The following is a 14,144-nucleotide window of genomic DNA, read 5'->3' as shown; positions in this document are numbered from 1 at the left end:
GTTAATTCATAGTTTTGATGCCTTCATAGTCATGAAAATAAAGAAAACTCTTTGAATGAGAAGGTGTGTCCAAACTTTTGGTCTGTACTGTATATATATATTGCAGTTGCCTGCCCGTGTGTGAGAGGCTGCAGGCTCAATTTTTTTAAAAATAAAATCGCAGTTGCCAGACAGTGAGAGGCTGCAGGCTCACAGACTGTACTGTGTGCACACCATTCATACAGGGTGTCACAGACAGTACCTTGCAGATAAAAAAAAGTCAATTTATTATTATTATTTTTTATATAATCGCAGTTGCCAGACAGTGAGAGGCTGCAGGCTCGCAGACTGTACTGTGTGCACACCATTCATACAGGGTGTCACAATACCTTGAAGATAAAAAAAAGTCTATATATTTTTTTTCTGTGATATAATCGCAGTTGCAAGCCAGTGAGTGTCTGGCCCACAGACTGTACTGTGGCCACTGGCCAGGCCACCACTCATACCGTTACAGGGTGTCACAATACCTTGCAGATAAAAAAAAGTCAATTTATTTTTTCTCTGTGATATAATCGCAGTTGCCAGACAGTGAGTGTCTGGCCCACAGACTGTACTGTGGCCACTGGCCAGGCCACCACTCATACCGTTACAGGGTGTCACAATACCTTGCAGATAAAAAATAGTCAATTAATTTTTTCTCTGTGATATAATCGCAGTTGCCAGACAGTGAGAGGCTGCAGGCTCACAGACTGTACTGTGTCCACTGGCCAGGCCACCACTCATACCGTTACAGGGTGTCACAATACCTTGCAGATAAAAAAAAGCTAATTTATTTTTTCTCTGTGATATAATCGCAGTTGCAAGCCAGTAGTGTCTGGCCCACAGACTGTACTGTGACCACTGGCCAGGCCACCACTCATACCGTTACAGGGTGTCACAATACCTTGCAGATAAAAAAAGTCAATTTTTTTTTTCTCTGTGATATAATCGCAGTTGCCAGACAGTGAGAGGCTGCAGGCTCACAGACTGTACTGTGTCCACTGGCCAGGCCACCACTCATACCACTACAGGGTGTCACAATACCTTGCAGATAAAAAAAAGTCAATTTATTTTTTCTCTGTGATATAATTGCAGTTGCCAGACAGTGAGAGGCTGCAAGCTCACAGACTGTACTGTGTCCACTGACCAGGCCACCACTCATACCGTTACAGGGTGTCACAATACCTTGCAGATAAAAAACTGTGATATAATCGCAGTTGGAAGCCAGTGAGTGTCTGGCCCACAGACTGTACTGTGGCCACTGGCCAGGCCATTACTCATACCGTTACAGGGTGTCACAATACCTTGCAGATAAAAAAAAAGCCTATTTATTTTTTCTCTGTGATATAATCGCAGTTGCCAGACAGTGAGAAGCTGCAGGCTCACAGACTGTACTGTGGCCACTGGCCAGGCCACCACTCATACCGTTACAGGGTGTCACAATACCTTGCAGATAAAAAAAAGCCAATTTATTTTTTCTCTGTGATATAATCGCAGTTGCCAGACAGTGAGAGGCTGTAGGCTCACAGACTGTACTGTGTCCACTGGCCAGGCCACCACTCATACCGTTACAGGGTGTCACAATACCTTGCAGATAAAAATAAAGTTTATTTATTTTTTCTCTGTGATATAATCGCAGTTGCAAGCCAGTAGTGTCTGGCCCACAGACTGTACTGTGACCACTGGCCAGGCCACCACTCATACCGTTACAGGGTGTCACAATACCTTGCAGATAAAAAAAGTCAATTTTTTTTTTCTCTGTGATATAATCGCAGTTGCCAGACAGTGAGAGGCTGCAGGCTCACAGACTGTACTGTGTCCACTGGCCAGGCCACCACTCATACCACTACAGGGTGTCACAATACCTTGCAGATAAAAAAAAGCCAATTTATTTTTTCTCTGTGATATAATCGCAGTTGCCAGACAGTGAGAGGCTGCAGGCTCACAGACTGTACTGTGTCCACTGGCCAGGCCACCACTCATACCGTTACAGGGTGTCACAATACCTTGCAGATAAAAAAAGTCAATTTATTTTTTCTCTGTGATATAATCGCAGTTGAAAGCCAGTGAGTGTCTGGCCCACAAACTGTACTGTGTCCACTGGCCAGGCCAGCACTCATACCGTTACATGGTGTCACAATACCTTGCAGATAAAAAAAAGTTAATTTATTTTTTCTCTGTTTGACCATGAAGGAGAGTGAGCGCCAGATGACCTGGCCTCACCAGTCACCGGACCTAAACCCAATCGAGATGGTTTGGGGTGAGCTGGACCGCAGAGTGAAGGCAAAAGGGCCAACAAGTGCTAAGCATCTCTAGGAACTCCTTCAAGACTGTTGGAAGACCATTTCAGGGGACTACCTCTTGAAGCTCATCAAGAGAATGCCAAGAGTGTGCAAAGCAGTAATCAAAGCAAAAGGTGGCTACTTTGAAGAACCTAGAATATGACATATTTTCAGTTGTTTCACACTTGTTTGTTATGTATATAATTCCACATGTGTTAATTCATAGTTTTGATGCCTTCATAGTCATGAAAATAAAGAAAACTCTTTGAATGAGAAGGTGTGTCCAAACTTTTGGTCTGTACTGTATATATATATTGTAGTTGCCTGCCCGTGTGTGAGAGGCTGCAGGCTCAATTTTTAAAAAAATAAAATCGCAGTTGCCAGACAGTGAGAGGCTGCAGGCTCACAGACTGTACTGTGTGCACACCATTCATACAGGGTGTCACAGACAGTACCTTGCAGATAAAAAAAAAGTCAATTTATTATTATTATTTTTTATATAATCGCAGTTGCCAGACAGTGAGAGGCTGCAGGCTCGCAGACTGTACTGTGTGCACACCATTCATACAGGGTGTCACAATACCTTGAAGATAAAAAAAAGTCTATATATTTTTTCTCTGTGATATAATCGCAGTTGCAAGCCAGTGAGTGTCTGGCCCACAGACTGTACTGTGGCCACTGGCCAGGCCAGCCACTCATACCGTTACAGGGTGTCACAATACCTTGCAGATAAAAAAAAGTCAATTAATTTTTTCGCTGTGATATAATCGCAGTTGCCAGACAGTGAGAGGCTGCAGGCTCACAGACTGTACTGTGGCCACTGGCCAGGCCACCACTCATACCGTTACAGGGTGTCACAATACCTTGCAGATAAAAAAAATTCAATATTTTTTTCTCTGTGATATAATCGCAGTTGCAAGCCAGTGAGAGGCTGCAGGCTCACAGACTGTACTGTGTCCACTGGCCAGGCCACCACTCATACCGTTACAGGGTGTCACAATACCTTGCAGATAAAAAAAAGTCAATTTATTTTTTCTCTGTGATATAATCGCAGTTGCCAGACAGTGAGTGCTGCAGGCTCACAGACTGTACTGTGGCCACTGGCCAGGCCACCACTCATACCGTTACAGGGTGTCACAATACCTTGCAGATAAAAAAAAAGCCAATTTATTTTTTCTCTGTGATATAATCGCAGTTGCCAGACAGTAAGAGGCTGCAGGCTCACATACTGTACTGTGGCCACTGGCCAGGCCACCACTCATACCGTTACAGGGTGTCACAATACCTTGCAGATAAAAAAAAGTCAATTAATTTTTTCTCTGTGATATAATCGCAGTTGCTAGACAGTGAGAGGCTGCAGGCTCACAGACTGTACTGTGGCCACTGGCCAGGCCACCACTCATACCGTTACAGGGTGTCACAATACTTGCAGATAAAAAAAAGTCAATATTTTTTTTTTCTGTGATATAATCGCAGTTGCAAGCCAGTGAGTGTCTGGCCCACAGACTGTACTGTGGCCACTGGCCAGGCCACCACTCATACCGTTACAGGGTGTCACAATACCTTTCAGATAAAAATAAAGTCAATTTATTTTTTCTCTGTGATATAATCACAGTTGCCAGACAGTAAGAGGCTGCAGGCTCACAGACTGTACTGTGTCCACTGACCAGGCCACCACTCATATCATTACAGGGTGTCACAATACCTTGCAGATAAAAAAAAGTCAATTTATTTTTTCTCTGTGATATAATCACAGTTGCCAGACAGTAAGAGGCTGCAGGCTCACAGACTGTACTGTGTCCACTGACCAGGCCACCACTCATACCGTTACAGGGTGTCACAATACCTTGCAGATAAAAAACTGTGATATAATCGCAGTTGGAAGCCAGTGAGTGTCTGGCCCACAAACTGTACTGTGTCCACTGGCCAGGCCAGCACTCATACCGTTACAGGGTGTCACAATACCTTGCAGATAAAAAAAAGCCTATTTATTTTTTCTCTGTGATATAATCGCAGTTGCCAGACAGTGAGAGGCTGCAGGCTCACAGACTGTACTGTGGCCACTGGCCAGGCCACCACTCATACCGTTACAGGGTGTCACAATACCTTGCAGATAAAAATAAAGTTTATTTATTTTTTCTCTGTGATATAATCGCAGTTGCAAGCCAGTAGTGTCTGGCCCACAGACTGTACTGTGACCACTGGCCAGGCCACCACTCATACCGTTACAGGGTGTCACAATACCATGCAGATAAAAAAAGTCAATTTTTTTTTTCTCTGTGATATAATCGCAGTTGCCAGACAGTGAGAGGCTGCAGGCTCACAGACTGTACTGTGTCCACTGGCCAGGCCACCACTCATACCACTACAGGGTGTCACAATACCTTTCAGATAAAAAAAAGCCAATTTATTTTTTCTCTGTGATATAATCGCAGTTGCCAGACAGTGAGAGGCTGCAGGCTCACAGACTGTACTGTGTCCACTGGCCAGGCCACCACTCATACCGTTACAGGGTGTCACAATACCTTGCAGATAAAAAAAGTCAATTTATTTTTTCTCTGTGATATAATCGCAGTTGAAAGCCAGTGAGTGTCTGGCCCACAAACTGTACTGTGTCCACTGGCCAGGCCAGCACTCATACCATTACAGGGTGTCACAATACCTTGCAGATAAAAAAAAGTTAATTTATTTTTTCTCTGTTTGACCATGAAGGAGAGTGAGCGCCAGATGACCTGGCCTCACCAGTCACCGGACCTGAACCCAATCGAGATGGTTTGGGGTGAGCTGGACCGCAGAGTGAAGGCAAAAGGGCCAACAAGTGCTAAGCATCTCTAGGAACTCCTTCAAGACTGTTGGAAAACCATTTCAAGGGACTACCTCTTGAAGCTCATCAAGAGAATGCCAAGAGTGTGCAAAGCAGTAATCAAAGCAAAAGGTGGCTACTTTGAAGAACCTAGAATATGACATATTTTCAGTTGTTTCACACTTGTTTGTTATGTATATAATTCCACATGTGTTAATTCATAGTTTTGATGCCTTCATAGTCATGAAAATAAAGAAAACTCTTTGAATGAGAAGGTGTGTCCAAACTTTTGGTCTGTACTGTATATATATATTGCAGTTGCCTGCCCGTGTGTGAGAGGCTGCAGGCTCAATTTTTAAAAAATAAAATCGCAGTTGCCAGACAGTGAGAGGCTGCAGGCTCACAGACTGTACTGTGTGCACACCATTCATACAGGGTGTCACAGACAGTACCTTGCAGATAAAAAAAAGTCAATTTATTATTATTATTTTTTATATAATCGCAGTTGCCAGACAGTGAGAGGCTGCAGGCTCGCAGACTGTACTGTGTGCACACCATTCATACAGGGTGTCACAATACCTTGAAGATAAAAAAAAGTCTATATATTTTTTCTCTGTGATATAATCGCAGTTGCAAGCCAGTGAGTGTCTGGCCCACAGACTGTACTGTGGCCACTGGCCAGGCCACCACTCATACCGTTACAGGGTGTCACAATACCTTGCAGATAAAAAAAAGTCAATTTATTTTTTCTCTGTGATATAATCGCAGTTGCCAGACAGTGAGTGTCTGGCCCACAGACTGTACTGTGGCCACTGGCCAGGCCACCACTCATACCGTTACAGGGTGTCACAATACCTTGCAGATAAAAAATAGTCAATTAATTTTTTCTCTGTGATATAATCGCAGTTGCCAGACAGTGAGAGGCTGCAGGCTCACAGACTGTACTGTGTCCACTGGCCAGGCCACCACTCATACCGTTACAGGGTGTCACAATACTTTGCAGATAAAAAAAAGTCAATATTATTTTTTTCTGTGATATAATCGCAGTTGCAAGCCAGTGAGTGTCTGGCCCACAGACTGTACTGTGGCCACTGGCCAGGCCACCACTCATACCGTTACAGGGTGTCACAATACCTTGCAGATAAAAAAAAGTTAATTTATTTTTTCTCTGTGATATAATCACAGTTGCCAGACAGTGAGAGGCTGCAGGCTCACAGACTGTACTGTGGCCACTGGCCAGGCCACCACTCATACCGTTACAGGGTGTCACAATACCTTGCAGATAAAAAAAGTCAATATATTTTTTCTCTGTGATATAATCACAGTTGCCAGACAGTAAGAGGCTGCAGGCTCACATACTGTACTGTGGCCACTGGCCAGGCCACCACTCATACCATTACAGGGTGTCACAATACCTTGCAGATAAAAAAAAGTCAATTTATTTTTTCTCTGTGATATAATCGCAGTTGCAAGACAGTGAGAGGCTGCAGGCTCACAGACTGTACTGTGTCCACTGACCAGGCCACCACTCATACCGTTACAGGGTGTCACAATACCTTGCAGATAAAAAAAAGTCAATTTATTATTATTATTTTTTATATAATCGCAGTTGCCAGACAGTGAGAGGCTGCAGGCTCGCAGACTGTACTGTGTGCACACCATTCATACAGGGTGTCACAATACCTTGAAGATAAAAAAAGTCTATATATTTTTTCTCTGTGATATAATCGCAGTTGCAAGCCAGTGAGTGTCTGGCCCACAGACTGTACTGTGGCCACTGGCCAGGCCACCACTCATACCGTTACAGGGTGTCACAATACCTTGCAGATAAAAAAAAGTCAATTTATTTTTTCTCTGTGATATAATCGCAGTTGCCAGACAGTGAGTGTCTGGCCCACAGACTGTACTGTGGCCACTGGCCAGGCCACCACTCATACCGTTACAGGGTGTCACAATACCTTGCAGATAAAAAATAGTCAATTAATTTTTTCTCTGTGATATAATCGCAGTTGCCAGACAGTGAGAGGCTGCAGGCTCACAGACTGTACTGTGTCCACTGGCCAGGCCACCACTCATACCGTTACAGGGTGTCACAATACCTTGCAGATAAAAAAAGTCAATTTATTTTTTCTCTGTGATATAATCACAGTTGCCAGACAGTAAGAGGCTGCAGGCTCACATACTGTACTGTGGCCACTGGCCAGGCCACCACTCATACCATTACAGGGTGTCACAATACCTTGCAGATAAAAAAAAGTTAATTTATTTTTTCTCTGTGATATAATCGCAGTTGCAAGCCAGTGAGTGTCTGGCCCACAGACTGTACTGTGGCCACTGGACAGTCCACCACTCATATCATTACAGGGTGTCACAATACCTTGCAGATAAAAAAAAGTCAATTTATTTTTTCTCTGTGATAAAATCGCAGTTGCAAGCCAGTGAGTGTCTGACCCACAGACTGTACTGTGGTCACTGGCCAGGCCACCACTCATACCGTTACAGGGTGTCACAATATCTTGCAGATAAAAAAAGCCAATTTATTTTTTCTCTGTGATATAATCGCAGTTGCCAGACAGTGAGAGGCTGCAAGCTCACAGACTGTACTGTGGCCACTGGCCAGGCCACCACTCATACCATTACAGGGTGTCACAATACCTTGCAGATAAAAAAAGTCAATTTATTTTTTCTCTGTGATATAATTGCAGTTGCAAGCCAGTGAGTGTCTGGCCCACAGACTGTACTGTGGCCACTGGACAGGCCACCACTCATATCGTTACAGGGTGTCACAATACCTTGCAGATAAAAAAAAGTCAATTTATTTTTTCTATGTGATATAATCGCAGTTGCCAGACAGTGAGAGGCTGCAGGCTCACAGACTGTACTGTGTCCACTGGCCAGGCCACCACTAATACCGTTACAGGGTGTCACAAAACCTTGCAGATAAAAAAAGCCAATTTATTTTTTCTCTGTGATTTAATCGCAGTTGCCAGACAGTGAGAGGCTGCAGGCTCAGACTGTACTGTGTCCACTTGCCAGGCCACCACTCATACCGTTACAGGGTGTCACAATACCTTGCAGATAAAAAAAGTCAATTTATTTTTTCTCTGTGATATAATTGCAGTTGCAAGCCAGTGAGTGTCTGGCCCACAGACTGTACTGTGGCCACAGGACAGGCCACCACTCATATCGTTACAGGGTGTCACAATACCTTGCAGATAAAAAAAAGTCAATTTATTTTTTCTATGTGATATAATCGCAGTTGCCAGACAGTGAGAGGCTGCAGGCTCACAGACTGTACTGTGTCCACTGGCCAGGCCACCACTAATACCGTTACAGGGTGTCACAAAACCTTGCAGATAAAAAAAGCCAATTTATTTTTTCTCTGTGATTTAATCGCAGTTGCCAGACAGTGAGAGGCTGCAGGCTCAGACTGTACTGTGTCCACTTGCCAGGCCACCACTCATACCGTTACAGGGTGTCACAATACCTTGCAGATAAAAAAGTCAATTTATTTTTTCTCTGTGATATAATCGCATTTGCCAGACAGTGAGAGGCTGCAGGCTCACAGACTGTACTGTGTCCACTGGCTAGGCCACCACTCATACCGTTACAGGGTGTCACAATACCTTGCAGATAAAAAAGTCTATTTATTTTTTCTCTGTGATATAATCGCATTTGCCAGACAGTGAGAGGCTGCAGGCTCACAGACTGTACTGTGGCCACTGGACAGGCCACCACTCATATCGTTACAGGGTGTCACAATGCCTTGCAGATAAAAAAAAAGTCAATTTATTTTTTCTCTGTGATATAATCGCAGTTGCCAGACAGTGAGAGGCTGCAGGCTCACAGACTGTACTGTGTCCACTTGCCAGGCCACCACTCATACCGTTACAGGGTGTCACAATACCTTGCAGATAAAAAAAAAGTTAATTTATTTTTTCTCTGTGATATAATCGCAGTTGCAAGCCAGTAGTGTCTGGCCCACAGACTGTACTGTGACCACTGGCCAGGCCACCACTCATACCGTTACAGGGTGTCACAATACTTTGCAGATAAAAAAAAGTCAATATTTTTTTTTTTCTGTGATATAATCGCAGTTGCAAGCCAGTGAGTGTCTGGCCCACAGACTGTACTGTGGCCACTGGCCAGGCCACCACTCATACCGTTACAGGGTGTCACAATACCTTGCAGATAAAAAAAATCTAATTTATTTTTTCTCTGTGATATAATCACAGTTGGCAGACAGTGAGAGGCTGCAGGCTCACATACTGTACTGTGTCCACTGGCCAGGCCACCACTCATACCGTTACAGGGTGTCACAATACCTTGCAGATAAAAAAAAGTCAATTTATTTTTTCTCTGTGATATAATCACAGTTGCCAGACAGTGAGAGGCTGCAGGCTCACAGACTGTACTGTGTCCACTGACCAGGCCACCACTCATATCATTACAGGGTGTCACAATACCTTGCAGATAAAAAAAAGTCAATTTATTTTTTCTCTGTGATATAATCACAGTTGCCAGACAGTAAGAGGCTGCAGGCTCACAGACTGTACTGTGTCCACTGACCAGGCCACCACTCATACCGTTACAGGGTGTCACAATACCTTGCAGATAAAAAACTGTGATATAATCGCAGTTGGAAGCCAGTGAGTGTCTGGCCCACAAACTGTACTGTGTCCACTGGCCAGGCCAGCACTCATACCGTTACAGGGTGTCACAATACCTTGCAGATAAAAAAAAGCCTATTTATTTTTTCTCTGTGATATAATCGCAGTTGCCAGACAGTGAGAGGCTGCAGGCTCACAGACTGTACTGTGGCCACTGGCCAGGCCACCACTTATACCGTTACAGGGTGTCACAATACCTTGCAGATAAAAAAAAGCCAATTTATTTTTTCTCTGTGATATAATCGCAGTTGCCAGACAGTGAGAGGCTGTAGGCTCACAGACTGTACTGTGACCACTGGCCAGGCCACCACTCATACCGTTACAGGGTGTCACAATACCTTGCAGATAAAAATAAAGTTTATTTATTTTTTCACTGTGATATAATCGCAGTTGCAAGCCAGTAGTGTCTGGCCCACAGACTGTACTGTGACCACTGGCCAGGCCACCACTCATACCGTTACAGGGTGTCACAATACCTTGCAGATAAAAAAAGTCAATTTTTTTTTTCTCTGTGATATAATCGCAGTTGCCAGACAGTGAGAGGCTGCAGGCTCACAGACTGTACTGTGTCCACTGGCCAGGCCACCACTAATACCACTACAGGGTGTCACAATACCTTGCAGATAAAAAAAAGCCAATTTATTTTTTCTCTGTGATATAATCGCAGTTGCCAGACAGTGAGTGTCTGGCTCACAGACTGTACTGTGTCCACTGGCCAGGCCACCACTCATACCACTACAGGGTGTCACAATACCTTGCAGATAAAAAAAAGCCAATTTATTTTTTCTCTGTGATATAATCGCAGTTGCCAGACAGTGAGAGGCTGCAGGCTCACAGACTGTACTGTGTCCACTGGCCAGGCCACCACTCATACCGTTACAGGGTGTCACAATACCTTGCAGATAAAAAAAGTCAATTTATTTTTTCTCTGTGATATAATCGCAGTTGAAAGCCAGTGAGTGTCTGGCCCACAAACTGTACTGTGTCCACTGGCCAGGCCAGCACTCATACCGTTACAGGGTGTCACAATACCTTGCAGATAAAAAAAAGTTAATTTATTTTTTCTCTGTTTGACCATGAAGGAGAGTGAGCGCCAGATGACCTGGCCTCACCAGTCACCGGACCTGAACCCAATCGAGATGGTTTGGGGTGAGCTGGACCGCAGAGTGAAGGCAAAAGGGCCAACAAGTGCTAAGCATCTCTAGGAACTCCTTCAAGACTGTTGGAAAACCATTTCAGGGGACTACCTCTTGAAGCTCATCAAGAGAATGCCAAGAGTGTGCAAAGCAGTAATCAAAGCAAAAGGTGGCTACTTTGAAGAACCTAGTATATGACATATTTTCAGTTGTTTCACACTTGTTTGTTATGTATATAATTCCACATGTGTTAATTCATAGTTTTGATGCCTTCATAGTCATGAAAATAAAGAAAACTCTTTGAATGAGAAGGTGTGTCCAAACTTTTGGTCTGTACTGTATATATATATTGCAGTTGCCTGCCCGTGTGTGAGAGGCTGCAGGCTCAATTTTTTTAAAAATAAAATCGCAGTTGCCAGACAGTGAGAGGCTGCAGGCTCACAGACTGTACTGTGTGCACACCATTCATACAGGGTGTCACAGACAGTACCTTGCAGATAAAAAAAAGTCAATTTATTATTATTATTTTTTATATAATCGCAGTTGCCAGACAGTGAGAGGCTGCAGGCTCGCAGACTGTACTGTGTGCACACCATTCATACAGGGTGTCACAATACCTTGAAGATAAAAAAAAGTCTATATATTTTTTCTCTGTGATATAATCGCAGTTGCAAGCCAGTGAGTGTCTGGCCCACAGACTGTACTGTGGCCACTGGCCAGGCCACCACTCATACCGTTACAGGGTGTCACAATACCTTGCAGATAAAAAAAAGTCAATTTATTTTTTCTCTGTGATATAATCGCAGTTGCCAGACAGTGAGTGTCTGGCCCACAGACTGTACTGTGGCCACTGGCCAGGCCACCACTCATACCGTTACAGGGTGTCACAATACCTTGCAGATAAAAAATAGTCAATTAATTTTTTCTCTGTGATATAATCGCAGTTGCCAGACAGTGAGAGGCTGCAGGCTCACAGACTATACTGTGGCCACTGGCCAGGCCACCACTCATACCGTTACAGGGTGTCACAATACCTTGCAGATAAAAAAAAGTTAATTTATTTTTTCTCTGTGATATAATCACAGTTGCCAGACAGTGAGAGGCTGCAGGCTCACAGACTGTACTGTGGCCACTGGCCAGGCCACCACTCATACCGTTACAGGGTGTCACAATACCTTGCAGATAAAAAAAGTCAATTTATTTTTTCTCTGTGATATAATCACAGTTGCCAGACAGTAAGAGGCTGCAGGCTCACATACTGTACTGTGGCCACTGGCCAGGCCACCACTCATACCATTACAGGGTGTCACAATACCTTGCAGATAAAAAAAAGTCAATTTATTTTTTCTCTGTGATATAATCGCAGTTGCCAGACAGTGAGAGGCTGCAGGCTCACAGACTGTACTGTGTCCACTGGCCAGGCCACCACTCATACCGTTACAGGGTGTCACAATACCTTGCAGATAAAAAAAAGTGAATTTATTATTATTATTTTTTATATAATCGCAGTTGCCAGACAGTGAGAGGCTGCAGGCTCGCAGACTGTACTGTGTGCACACCATTCATACAGGGTTTTACAATACCTTGAAGATAAAAAAAAGTCTATATATTTTTTCTCTGTGATATAATCGCAGTTGCAAGCCAGTGAGTGTCTGGCCCACAGACTGTACTGTGGCCACTGGCCAGGCCACCACTCATACCGTTACAGGGTGTCACAATACCTTGCAGATAAAAAAAAGTCAATTTATTTTTTCTCTGTGATATAATCGCAGTTGCCAGACAGTGAGTGTCTGGCCCACAGACTGTACTGTGGCCACTGGCCAGGCCACCACTCATACCGTTACAGGGTGTCACAATACCTTGCAGATAAAAAATAGTCAATTAATTTTTTCTCTGTGATATAATCGCAGTTGCCAGACAGTGAGAGGCTGCAGGCTCACAGACTGTACTGTGTCCACTGGCCAGGCCACCACTCATACCGTTACAGGGTGTCACAATACCTTGCAGATAAAAAAAGTCAATTTATTTTTTCTCTGTGATATAATCACAGTTGCCAGACAGTAAGAGGCTGCAGGCTCACATACTGTACTGTGTCCACTGGCCAGGCCACCACTTATACGGTTACAGGGTGTCACAATACCTTGCAGATAAAAAAAGTCAATTTATTTTTTCTCTGTGATATAATCGCAGTTGAAAGCCAGTGAGTGTCTGGCCCACAAACTGTACTGTGTCCACTGGCCAGGCCAGCACTCATACCGTTACAGGGTGTCACAATACCTTGCAGATAAAAAAAAGTTAATTTATTTTTTCTCTGTTTGACCATGAAGGAGAGTGAGCGCCAGATGACCTGGCCTCACCAGTCACCGGACCTGAACCCAATCGAGATGGTTTGGGGTGAGCTGGACCGCAGAGTGAAGGCAAAAGGGCCAACAAGTGCTAAGCATCTCTAGGAACTCCTTCAAGACTGTTGGAAGACCATTTCAGGGGACTACCTCTTGAAGCTCATCAAGAGAATGCCAAGAGTGTGCAAAGCAGTAATCAAAGCAAAAGGTGGCTACTTTGAAGAACCTAGAATATGACATATTTTCAGTTGTTTCACACTTGTTTGTTATGTATATAATTCCACATGTGTTAATTCATAGTTTTGATGCCTTCATAGTCATGAAAATAAAGAAAACTCTTTGAATGAGAAGGTGTGTCCAAACTTTTGGTCTGTACTGTATATATATATTGTAGTTGCCTGCCCGTGTGTGAGAGGCTGCAGGCTCAATTTTTTTAAAAATAAAATCGCAGTTGCCAGACAGTGAGAGGCTGCAGGCTCACAGACTGTACTGTGTGCACACCATTCATACAGGGTGTCACAGACAGTACCTTGCAGATAAAAAAAAGTCAATTTATTATTATTATTTTTTATATAATCGCAGTTGCCAGACAGTGAGAGGCTGCAGGCTCGCAGACTGTACTGTGTGCACACCATTCATACAGGGTGTCACAATACCTTGAAGATAAAAAAAAGTCTATATATTTTTTCTCTGTGATATAATCGCAGTTGCAAGCCAGTGAGTGTCTGGCCCACAGACTGTACTGTGGCCACTGGCCAGGCCACCACTCATACCGTTACAGGGTGTCACAATACCTTGCAGATAAAAAATAGTCAATTAATTTTTTCTCTGTGATATAATCGCAGTTGCCAGACAGTGAGAGGCTGCAGGCTCACAGACTGTACTGTGTCCAC

The sequence above is a fragment of the Bufo bufo genome, chromosome 5 (assembly GCF_905171765.1).
Source record: "Bufo bufo chromosome 5, aBufBuf1.1, whole genome shotgun sequence".
NCBI classification, from domain to species: Eukaryota; Metazoa; Chordata; class Amphibia; order Anura; family Bufonidae; genus Bufo; species Bufo bufo.
Note: the sequence above shows the minus strand (reverse complement) of the source record.